At 36.5% G+C, this 12,794-nt stretch overlaps 1 pseudogene; it reads right to left on the reverse strand.

Annotated features, from left to right (window-relative positions):
• Positions 1-3,674: 3,674 nt before the first annotated feature.
• On the reverse strand, positions 3,675-5,329 carry LOC124991298 (TOX high mobility group box family member 4-like; annotated as a pseudogene).
• Between the last annotated feature and the right edge of the window lie 7,465 nt (positions 5,330-12,794).

A 12,794-nucleotide genomic window follows, 5' to 3' on the forward strand; every position in this document is an offset into this window, starting at 1 on the left:
ACATATGATAAATGGAAAATAAGTTTCAAATGAAAGATCCCAGAAAGATCCCATAATTCAATGGTGTGCTTTTGAAACATGTTTAAATCTTACAAATTTTAACTGGATTGCTTCATTAGAGAATAGTTGCATTGCTTCTGGAATCACTGTTCAGAGGCAAAGTGTGCCTCATTTCACTTGCAATTTTATAATGAGATTCAAACCAACATTAAAGAGTGGCATATTTGTTTTCTGAAGGATATTCCCCAGGCATGCCCAAAGCCAGCCTGGCTCCCTGTCTGTGCCATTGTTTGCACATTTTGTAAATATCACTTGAGTTTTTCTGTATCCTATCATAAACTCCCAAATTCCAAATGGCCTCCCAAATCTACCACATAGCAAATATTGCTTTAATATCTTGAAAGAAATAATTTTAATTAAATATGTATATATATACATATATATATATATATATACATATATATATATATACATATATCCATCTTCAACAAAGGTCACCTAAACACCATCTTTACGAAGAGAAGACATTTCTACTGTCTATCCTATCTCCATTTTGATCGTAGACTGCCTGCTGCCTACTTTGCATTCTGTTCTCTAAAAGGCTTATTAATGGGGTCTAGAGGGAGGCTGTCAGAAATGGCAGACTGAATCAAGGGATTTTCCTTCAACATCCAAATGACACACTGAAGCTAGAGAATTAAACAGATGACTAACCAGTGCCCTTTTGTTTGAAGATGAAGGTGGGATTGCCAACATGCACACCAGAAACTGACATTTGGGTGGATTAAACCGTCCTGCTATTGTACTGCTAGTTTATAATCACTACTGCTTTCTTGATCTCAAGTGCCTCAGCGAAAGCTTTCTCAGTTCTTAGAGCCATGTTTGTAGAAACCCTCAGTTGAGCCTTTGCTGTAAACATTTATCCACCAAGAAGCAGTGTTCTGACACTAACTGAGAAGAAGCGTTGGCTTCTAGGTATTTAATTAAAACATTAAGGGAAAAGCTTTCATGTCAACAACCACAAGTACTTTCCTATAGCTGAGGGTTGCTATAATTGAGTTTCCCTGCAAATTCATCCCTCCCCTTCCCAGCCTTCTCTGAGAGCTGCAATAGCTTGAGGTTCACTTTGCTTCATGCTGTTAGTTGTGGCTTTGAGTCTTTGCCCCATGCTGTCACTTTCCCGATTCTCTCAATCTGGTTGTTAGCTTTAATTTCTAAAATCAAGATTGGATGGCAACAAGGGGCTTTAATGAAGAGTGAAAAAGTCATTTGTTAAACAGCATTAAGAATTCTTATTTGCACTGCTGTATAATGTGGTCAAGCCAAATGCTTTCTGCTTTTATGAATCATCCAATTTCCTTTACCACATAATTAATGCTAATAAGGAGGAGGCATTATATAGGAACTAAATATGTCATAATAGATGTTGGCTCTGATATAGGTTCCTGGGGCACCACCATTTTCATTGTGAGGCACTGAAAGAACTATGAATTGTAAGGAAGGACATGAAGAATAAATCCCATATGGTCATTTGATTATTGACAAAGTTCGTATCATAGAAGTACTTAATTTTCTTTAAAAGTTGCCTTTTTCAATGGAAAGACAGTGAAAAGATCTCTAGTAATGTTGTTTAATGCACACCTTCTTGAACAGCAGCATTTGTAAAAGAACGTTTTTAAACTAGCCTGTGCCTTGGACCATCGAATGTAATAAAGGAAGATTATCTATGCAATTCTCTTCAATCTATCAAGTCAATTGAGAAAAACTTTATTCTCCTTTCATAAAATGTAAAGGTACAGATTTCACAAAACATCTTAAACCCATAAAGATGGCTGCAACCAAGTGTTCCAAGAAAGATACAGAAGTATTTCCACATCTCTGCCAAACTCGTTGCCATATGAAACAAAATTAATTCATTTATGGGATTCAGCATGTTCCGATGAGTTTATTTCCTTTAATGACAACATGACTACATTTTACTTCAACTTTTTAATTTAGGAAATTCAAATTTACCTATGCAACATGAAAAACATGTCAATTCCACAAATACTTCTTGAAGGCTTATTAAATTGGTAATACTGTACCAAAACGTGGGGTTATATTACATACATACACAACCACACACACACACACACACACACACACACACACACATTTATACACATACACAGTGCTCAACTGATGGGAGTTTTTCCACAAAGAGAATTTTTTAATTTAAATGAAAATACAAGCTATGCATAAATGCTAAATTAAGCAAATTAGTCAATAAAATAGCATGATATTACATCAGCTATAATACAGCTACAAGGGCATGCTAGGCTTGACCATAGTTACACTCTGACTGGCTTTTCTCCTCATACTTGAGTCTTGCCTTAATGAACTGCAATTTATTATAGTTCTGAATTTTTTTTCCTGTGCCCTTCTACCCACTTGGATGTCTGTTTATTGCTTACTGGTGCCATTTGCTGGTAGAATGTCAAGCCTACCTGATGTACTACCAATAAAAACCTCTAATGAGAATGATCCACTCCCCTCAAAGTGTGGAGGGTTTTTGTTTGTTTTGTCCATCACACTGTCGAATCATTGGAAAGGAAAACAGTATTGCATATTCCCTCTAAAATATTCTCCCTGGGTGTTTTCTGCGTAAGATAAGACACATGGAAGGATCGTTTTAGATAAAAGAAAGTTCAGTCAGAGCACCTCACTTATTCCGTCTCCCGCAAAAGTGGGTTTCACTGTGGCTTACCTACTTCAAACCAGCCTTTGCTTAATAACCACTATTCCTGATATTCATCCCATTTTATAGCTCCTCATCTGAACTTACTTAATGTTTGACTAGTAAATCATCTCTTTGGAATTTTAGCACATTTCATCAAATACTGATTGAATACCTACCATGTGTAGGCACCATGGTAAACACTAGAAATAAAATAATAAAAACACTGTTCCTGGTGCTGCACAAGTTATCTAATGAACTGTAGCTCTGTCACTACCTCAACTCTGAAAATAACTCACTTTCTACTTTCTTGATCTCCACAGTCATTATCCCTCCCACTACCAATAACAAATCAACACATTCACCAATTAACAACCAAAATTCGAATCTAGTAAGATATTCTCAGACTCCTGACTTGCCTTGAATTTCCCAGGACCAATTCCTGTGCTAGCACACAGACGATCACAATTCATTTTAACTAATTAGTGGACATGATATTTAGATTATGAATGTGGTACATAGGATGAATACAACGTAATGTGTGATCACCTGAACTGTTTACTGTTTACACACATTTTGGATGCCAAATGAGAAGCTTTTTTTTTCCCACCTCTTCCTGACACCAGTTCTCTGCAGTCATCTACTAAGTGTCCAACTGTTCAATTCAATTTAATTCGGACACTATTTACCTGGAGTTAGCATCAGATCCCTCAAGTTCAGGGCCTCATCTCACAAGAGTACCCCGATTTTAGAAGCTAATTGTAAACCCAAGCCACCTCCACTTCTAACTAAACAGGTATACATCTGAGCTCTCATGATACTTACCTCAGGTGTGAATGTGCTATAAAAGGATCACCAAACTCAGGAAGACATTTTTCTTACTATTATTAGTTTATAATAGAGGATACAACTAGGGAATGACAAATTGAAGGGTCCCAATCCTTACTCACGATGGGAGTCAGTCTGGGGTGACAGTCACAGGAGACCCACTCACCACTCAACATCCATCTGAAAAGGAGATTCAACTTTAGGAAGTGTATCTGTAATCATTTCACAGATGGTCTCGGGGAGGTTTCCTTTACTGATGGGCCTCAGGACTGCTTTCCACAGCTGGTGGGACTAAGGTAGTCAGCATTTTCGAAGTGGGTGGAGGCACAATCCTGCTCCACTGAGGAGGTAGCTGTTGTTGTAAATTGATTCGAACTTTCTGAGGTGGAAGCTGTTGCATGGCCTGAAGTGGAGGAGGCTACTGCAGAATGCTAAGTTGCTGCTGAGTTAGGGACTGGAGCATCTGTTGTAATGGAGAGGGCTGTAGTTGGGGTGAAGGCAGTTCCATAGAAAAAGCAGCTACTGCTGTTACCTGCAACATGATCCAGTGACAATGTGGGCTTGTTGTCTGAATTGGATAGTAACTGTACAAGTTTGGCCTAAATGGAGCCTCCGGGGGGTCACCACTGTGGCTGGGATAACAGTAACCATCCCATCTTGAGACAAGATGAAGAGGGCAACATCTGTTTCATGATCAATTTGGTGATATTGGGCTGACCTTCAACCCCAGAACATATCTGGTTTGCCACATAGGATGAAAGAGTGGAGTTAGCAACAATGCAAGGTGAAAGGGCAAAGCCACTGTTGAGACAGTAGCCACAGGAGGTGGCAAAGGAATCTATGGTGGTGGCACTGGATCCAATTCCACTCTTTCTACAGTGGCCTGACAATCTTGATTATCTTTATAAGCAGCCAGAGCCTTCAGATACTCTTTCTTGGAAGCTTAATTTTCCTCTTATATACCTGCTTTTGCTCCTCTCCAAGACTGTCCCACATGGAAGCCACGATCTTTGAAACCTCTCCAAAAGTGGCATTAGAATTCTGTCCCTTGATGATAGCCTGTGTAATCATGAAAGAATAAAACATATGCTGAAACTGGTTTGTGAGATTTATTAGGATCTTCCTTTTTTCTCTTCTTTGGGGTCATCTGCTTTTTTCCATTACCACTGTCTTTTGACTAGGAGTTGCTTCCAGAAATCTTCAACAATGTCCTCATGAAATGAACTATTAGGTGAAAGGGTAGTTGAAAGAAAATCCTCAGATGACTGGGCAGGTAGCAAGATGGTGTCACCCACTAAACTCACACCAAGTTGAGAACTCAGTTCTGACTGATCAATGGTGGTCAACTGGCTATGCCCCATCAATCCAGAGGGCATGTCTATCATTTGTACATCAATTACTATACTGAGTTTCTACAGAATGGTTTGATAAATGGTCTAGCACCCACCCAGGAGTCCCCCACCCTGCTCCATCAAGCAATGGGTCATCATCACAGGCAAGCCCATTTTCTGGACCCCACACTGGGCTGCAAAACTGCCATCTTGTAAGGAGGAAAGGTCTGCCAGAACATCGAAGTGGCCAATCACATCAGAGACAGTCAGTGTAGGATCAGAATGCAAGGAGATAGTGGGATTTCAAATTCCTCATCAGCCAAGCTTGGTGTATGGAATGTCTTGGCCCCTGACAGGAAGGGGTATGAGGGCATGTGATCATCAGGTAATTGTCATTTTCCTCTGGAAAACTCCATCTTGGCACAACCACTACCACCATATCAAGTCCCATCATTGCTCCCACAAATCCAACTTTCAGATTTGTACTTTTTCTTTATTACTCATCTGACCTTTACAAAGTGTTTTCAGTGTAGTTGCTTTCTATGTTTCGCTTCTTTTCTATACCACACACACAAACACAATGGACTACTATTATTAGGCTGTAAAAAAGAAAAATATCCTGTCATAACATGGATGTACCTAGAGGACATTATACTAAGTGAAAAAAGACAGAAATGGAAAGAAAAATAATGTGTGACTTCACTTATGTGCAAAATGCAAACAAAAATTGTCAAATATGCAGAGTTAGATAACAAAATATTGGTCACTGGGGGCAAGAATGAGAGGTAAGTTAGAAATATAGAAAGACATAGTGTGAAAGATAAAAAGTAGCAGATATGTAAGATTAATAAGTCTAGAGATCTAATGTATACCATGAGGGATATACCTAATAAAATTATATTGTAGGGATTTTTGTTTTAAAAAGAAAATTCTTTCCTAAAAGTCCAAGAGGACATAGAAAGCTTGTCATTCATGTCTTTAAGTTGTTCAAACCAGAACAGTGGTGCTCAAATGGTGACAAACATCAGAAACCCTGTGAAACTATGAAAATATTAATCTGATCTCACTTTCAGAAACTCAGATGCAATAAATTTGAAGTGGCACCAAAGCATAGGCATTTTTTTAAGTTTTACTATCTAATTTTTAGGATACAGCTATGATTGCTAAAAAATGAGTTAGAACAGTATATGCACTTCAAAAAATTTTTTTTTAAACTGACCAATACTTTAAAAAGTTTGTCCTTTTAAAAGTTGTTGATGGACTTAAAAGGAGTCTATAAACTTCGGTTATATCTTTAAACAATAAACAAACTAGAAAAGCGGTTTTTTTGTTTGTTTGTTTTGTTTTGTTTTTTTAATGTGAGTGTGTGTGTGTGTGTGTGTGTGTGTGTGTGTGTATTTCCTCAACATGTCCAAACAGGCATTGATTACAGTGTCCAAAATTAATAGCAAGTACACAAACCATTGAAAAGGAAAACAATTGATTTGGGGTCACTTTCATTTAGAAGCAAACACAAATTAACTTACAAGATGTTGTGCCAACACATGAGATTGTAATTTTGACCCAAAAGCTGACTACCTTTACCCCAGAAAAGTCCATTCTATATATCTCAGTCAAAAGGAGATCAAAATTGTTTTCATGGAAGAAAAGGAAAAGTAGAGTTTGGTTCATTAACTCAATGTATTCATTCTTCTAAATTATTTAACATTAATTTTGTCAACTTCTTAATCAGATAGAGAAAATTTCAGTAAATGTAGGAATAATTTGATGAAAAACTGATTTTTCCAGCTATTGCTGAACTCTGTCATTGTTAACTCTGTTGCTTTCAAATGTAATTGAATGTGAATTGCCTGTATAAAGTGATTTTTTTCATCCAATACTGACACACATCACCTCTCTTGAAGAATTAATTAACCCAAAAAGGTACAGATTGAAAAGAGTCCACCATAATTTACATGTGTAATGTAATTCCCTAGGATGTAATTTTGTACCAGAAAATGGGTAATTTCCCTATTATTGTGAACTACTATGAATTTTAAAAGCTAAAAAGAAATTATGAGTTGTTTCGAATCTGATTTTCAAGGCAACTCCCTAGGAATTACTACAGTCACTGCCATATGGCAAATATCACCCCTTTCCCCTATGTACAAAAGCGCTTTGTTGTTGTTAATGGTTTTATTCCCAATAGTTGATATTGATCCTAGTATGGCAAATAAGAATTAGGGAGGCAGGATATACAGTTCCTTGGATGGTGCTGGGGAAGGTGTGTGAGGGTCTGCATTCATTCTATAGTAAGGAAAGCGGTTCCCACCTACTTCCACTGTGGAGGTTTCCTCTCTCAAATACTCAGAACTCTGTTGTTTCCAAAAGGTCAAGAACATGTACTCCAAACAGAAAAGGTATATGAAGCCTTTATTATTATCCTACTCTTCAAAATGTCAGAAATGCATTCATCTTAGGGCATTAAGTCTGGATATATTACTTAAAATGTTCATTTCCTTTACATTTTTTATTTTGTTTTTGTTTGTCACTTTCTAAATGTGATTTCTTCCCTTGAAATTACACTAGAACTTTGTAATATTGATTGTTGATAGATTAAAGTGGTCAAATAAAAATAGAAAAATACCCATATTACATGCATAACAATAGTTGTTTTCAAAAAAATCTATTCAGTTGTTTTAGGAAGTATGCACATATATAAACATGCACATTCACAAAAATATTTATAATGTGCAAGAGCTCCCAAAATATTGAAGCACATTTACATTTTTCAGAACGATATTATTTCTGATTGTGTGTTCTTGGTATCAGTATTTTGAAATTTCAGCATAAATAAGGTTTCTTAAAACAGTTGTTGCTTTCTAATATTTTTCTCTAAAGGTTTTACTTTTCATGCTTTGGAAATATATTCCTGTACCCACAATAACTATAAAGGGCATGCTGAAAAGCATATCCCAGTGGAAACCCCCTTGCCTGATAGGGACTGCCTAAATGTTTAATGACATTAGCTCCCTGCAAATGACATTCATTTCCTGCATATGCAAATTTTGTTAATGTGAGCCCCCCATAACAGGTAAAATGTATAAAGTTAATGAAGCCATGTAATTACAATCACTATGGTGACTGCAATCCCCTGAGAACAATAATGTGATAATATACATGAGTTTTGACTTTCTTTGGAAACAACGGCTCATAATTTGAGAACAGATAGTAAAATATTTTCATCTTTCTCTAACTCCTAAGGCAAAAGCAGGTACAAAGAGATAATGTACTTTATTAAATGAAATAAAATGAGAAGAAAAAGGAAAAATAACATGATTGTAATTATTTATTTTCAATTTCCAATGCATTCATCTGGCTTCTGTTTGAAGCCTCCATTTCTTTATTCAGGAAAACACCTGGGCAAAGAGAACCAGATATATGTTCTTACATCCTGATCTTTTCTTTCTAATCCTAAGAAGGCTACATAACTAGTATTTATTGCTATTGTGCTAAAATGACATGACAAAATTATTTTATACTAGAAAACAAAGTCCTCAAATACTTCTCAGTAATTTGGAAAACCTGGAAGTGAGAATAAAATAATGATTCTTAAAAATTCTTATTGTGTTTTATAAAATTATAATTATTTTGTGTTTTCGAGAGAATAAGAAGCAATCAAACAAAAACAACAGAAAGTCTACAACTCCAAAGTCTCATCCCCAGAGGTTGCTAAGGTTTGTCCCTTAAAATCATATTCACTAAAAGTAAAGATAATCAATATAGTAAAGTACATTATGGTGCAAGTGGTATTTTGTGAGCATGAGATATGATAGTGGAATTATTTTCCCCTTTATCTTACATCTCTCACAATTTATTTCGTCAAATACTAAAATAAGCATAATCTGAAGTCAGGTTAAGATGGTGGAGTAAAAAAGGTTACTTTCCAAATCAGGTAGAACCAGGAAAGAGGAAAAAGAGCTTCTCTTAGAAGAAAGGGGAAAGGGGAAAGGGGAAAAGGAAGGAAAGGACAAAAGGGAAAGGGGAAGGGCAAAGGAAGGAAAGGAAGAAAGGGAAGAAAAAAAGAAAGAAAAAGAAATCCTACTGGGATTATATACTAGACTCTCAGAATGGCCTAGAGACACTGAATCTTCAATAGAATTAAACAAACAGATAAACCAACTAACTAACTACCAACCAACCTTTCTCACCTCTGTCACTGGGCTGCCAATGCAGATTCACTGTGGGTATGTCTGAGAGACTGACAGCCCACATTTCAGGTGTTACCAGGTGTTACCAGGGCATCTTGAAGCAGAGAGGATGGTGATCAGGGACATTGTCAAGCTGATCTACTGGGTGAGCTGCGCTTGCTTTTGTGCGAGAGGGATGCTGCACATCTCCCAGTGACCTGAGGAGAGCACAGCCAGCTGCTACTTTTTCTACTGTGCTACAGAGGCCAGTGGATATGGGTTCAAACCCAGGCAGACCTCTGTAATTCCAGTTAGGTCCAAAAACCTGACCTGGTAGTAGGCCTACCATTTGACCCACAGTGTGACTAGAAAACCAGGTTAAATTCTAATATGGAGAGTATTATACTCAGCAGAATTTGAGACACTCAGACCTGAAAAAACCTGGGCATCTCTTACACTTTGAGTGTCACTATTTGCAGGACCAACTGGGGACAATCGAGCCTTGATTAGGTTGGGGGTAGGTAGTGAGTGTGGGCTTTAGGATTGAACCCAGGTGACCAAGATATGGGAGCTGTGGGAGGCTGGTTGGTGGTGTGAGGATTGGCTCTTCCACCCATCCAGCAGAATTCAGGGAGGAGATTCAAGCAGTACAGATGCCAGTGTGAACAGAAAGCAGTCAGACTCTATGGTGGTGTGCTGACTTAAAAGCTTCACCAAATATCATTCCACGAAGCAACATGGGCCTGGTTAGACCCAAACCTCACCTCTATGCACTCCGGCTCTGGGAACCCCTTCTATAGAACTCTACAGCAACCCCTCACTATGAGTGCAATAGATAACTCCCTCCAATCTGCCCCAAATTATACTGCTAATAAGGGAACCTGAGAATTGGCAACAGCAACAACTTCCACAAAAAAAGGAACTGATAGTCCCTGACTACTATTCTTGCATACAAAACATACCTAAAGAAAAAAAAAAAAATGGAAAGAAACACTATTGGGAACTGACAACCAACAGATAATATTACAGACAATTCTTCAATCATCACAATGAAAAAAGTCCCTTTGTCTTCCATCAAGAACCTTTTTCTTTTTTAACTCTTGCATGCTGAGTGGTCCATGGGCATTTGATCATATACATATTTGTCTCACTCTTCTTATTTCAAGCATTTTTGAAGGTAGTTATTTTCTTGATTCTGTCTTTTATGGACTAGGGTTTTTGATTAGTATACCTTGGTTTTGTTTTACATTGCTTTTGCTTATTTGTTTGTTTTATATTGCTTTTCTCATATTTCCCTTGATTCTTTTTTACTCTTTTCTTTTGCTAACAGCCAAATTCCCTTGTTCTCTCTTTCATTCTTCCCTTAACTTTTTGCTAATATTCTCTCTTATCATCCATCTCATTACATCCTACATCTCCTCTGCATTCTCCTTCTTTACCTCTTTTTAAATTATCTGTTCAAATTAGTTATACATGATAGTAGGATGCATTTTGACACATCATCCATACATGGAGTATGACTTCTCATTGTTCTGGTTCTACATGTTGTAGAATCACATCTTTTTTGAAATAGCAAACCCTTTTGAAAACATGATATCTCTACTCTTGGCAATTGCCCACCATATCATTTCTGTTTATAGTGCCAATAAACATTGTAGATGTCAAAATAGGAGCTAAGTATTTAGTTCAATGCTGAATATTGATTGCATTTGTTGTTGTTATTATTTGTCTCCCCTTAAAATATGAAGTACTATAAATCCTCAGGAATATATAGGGTAGAAATATTAGAAATCTTCAGGAAGAAACTCTGCCACCTTGGCTTTTTACTGATAAATGGGTAGACATATAAACAACATAAAAAAGCAAGGGAATGAACCATACCAAAAAAATCAAAATACTTTATTAACAGAATCCAATGATACCACATTGGAGGAAATGTCAGAGAAGGAATTTATAAACTTCATAAACTCATCTTTGAGGTAAAAGATCATGTAAGGAGTGAATCAGAGAGAAAATCTAAGAAGTTAAAGATCACTTCAATAAGGAGATAGAAATCCTGAAGAAGAATCAATTGGAAATTCTCAAAATGAAGGAATCAATAAACCAAATTAAAAACTCAATGTAAAGCATCACCGGCAGAGTAGACCACTTGTAAGATAGAGTTTTAGGCAATGAAGACAAAATATATAATCTGGAAAATAAAGTTAACCTTGGAAAAAAGATGTCAAGAGAACATGAAAAGAATTTCCAAAAAATATAAAAGAAAAAGACCAAATTTAAGATTTATTGGAATACATGAAGGCTCAGCAATATAAACCAAAGGAACACAAAATCTTTTCAATGAAATAATATCAGAAAATTTCTCAAACCCTAAGAACGAAATGGAAAATCAAATACAAGAGGCTTTCAGGACTCCAAATATACAAAACTAAAACAGGCACATCATTATGAAAATGTCCAACATACAAAATAAGGATAAAATTTTAAAAGTTGTTAGAGAAAAATGACAGATCACATTCAAAGGGAAACTAATCCAAGTCTCAGCAGATTTCTCAGATCAGACATTAAAAGCTAGGTGGTCTTGGAATAATATATTCTGATCCCTGAAAGAAAATGGATGCCAAACAGGAATACTACATCTAGAAAAACCAAGCTTCAGATTTGATTAAAATAAAGACAGCCTCTTCAAAAAATGGTGCTGGATAAACTGGAAATTCATATGTAAAAGAATGAAATTTAACCCCCATAAAACTCAACTCAAAGTGGATAAAAGACCTAGATATTAGACTAGAAACTCTACATCTACTAGAATAAAATGTAGGTTCAATTCTATATCACGTCAGCTTAGGAAACAACTTTCTCAAAAAGACTCCTAAAGTATAAGAAGTAAAATCAAGAATCAGTAAATGGAATTATATCAAACTAAAAAACTTCTTTACAGCAAAGGAAACAATGAAGGGCACAAGAAAGAGCCTACAGAATGGGAAAAAATCTTTGCCACCTGCACCTCAGACCTGAAAACTGCACTGAAAGAACTTAACACATACACAATAAAACAAATAACCCAATTAATAAATAAGCAAAGGAACTTAACAGATACCTCCCAGAAGAAGAAATACAAATGGTCAACAAATATATGAAAAAATGTTCAACATCTCTAGAAATTAGAGAAATGCAAATCGAAACTACACGGAGATTTCATCTCACTGCAGTCAGATGACAATTATGAAGAGTACAAGTAACAATAAATATTGGTGAGAATGTGGGGAAAAGAGAACATCTTGAGATACGTTGTAAGATGTGTCTTGCAGTCCTACCAGCAATGTATAAGTGAATCTTTTCCCCTACCTCTACAAATATGTCTAGGCCTCTTTCTATACTTTGGCCTTCTTCTATTCTCTCTTTTTTCCCTACCAAAGTTAGAAATGAAAGCACTAACAGCTACAATCACAGTCCTCCACATCAATGTGGTGAAGTAAATGTGTGCTTCATCTTTGCACACCTACTCTCTGGGTCAGCATATTTAAAAGGGAGCTGCTTCTCACTGCTTGAAGTCTCTGGGATTTGGTGGGGTCACACTTGTAACTAAAGAAGATGAATTATATTCAAGCAGTTCAAGTAGTCCTCAAGTATCCTTTTTTAAGTGATGAAATGTTCAGCCTTCTTACTTTCTTTATTTTAGTCATTCAAGGTTAAACCATTGCTGTAAATTCCATCATAGGATCCCTCATTCCCTGCACTATGATTATG

This window comes from Sciurus carolinensis, chromosome 8 (genome assembly GCF_902686445.1).
Source record: "Sciurus carolinensis chromosome 8, mSciCar1.2, whole genome shotgun sequence".
Lineage (NCBI taxonomy): Eukaryota > Metazoa > Chordata > Mammalia > Rodentia > Sciuridae > Sciurus > Sciurus carolinensis.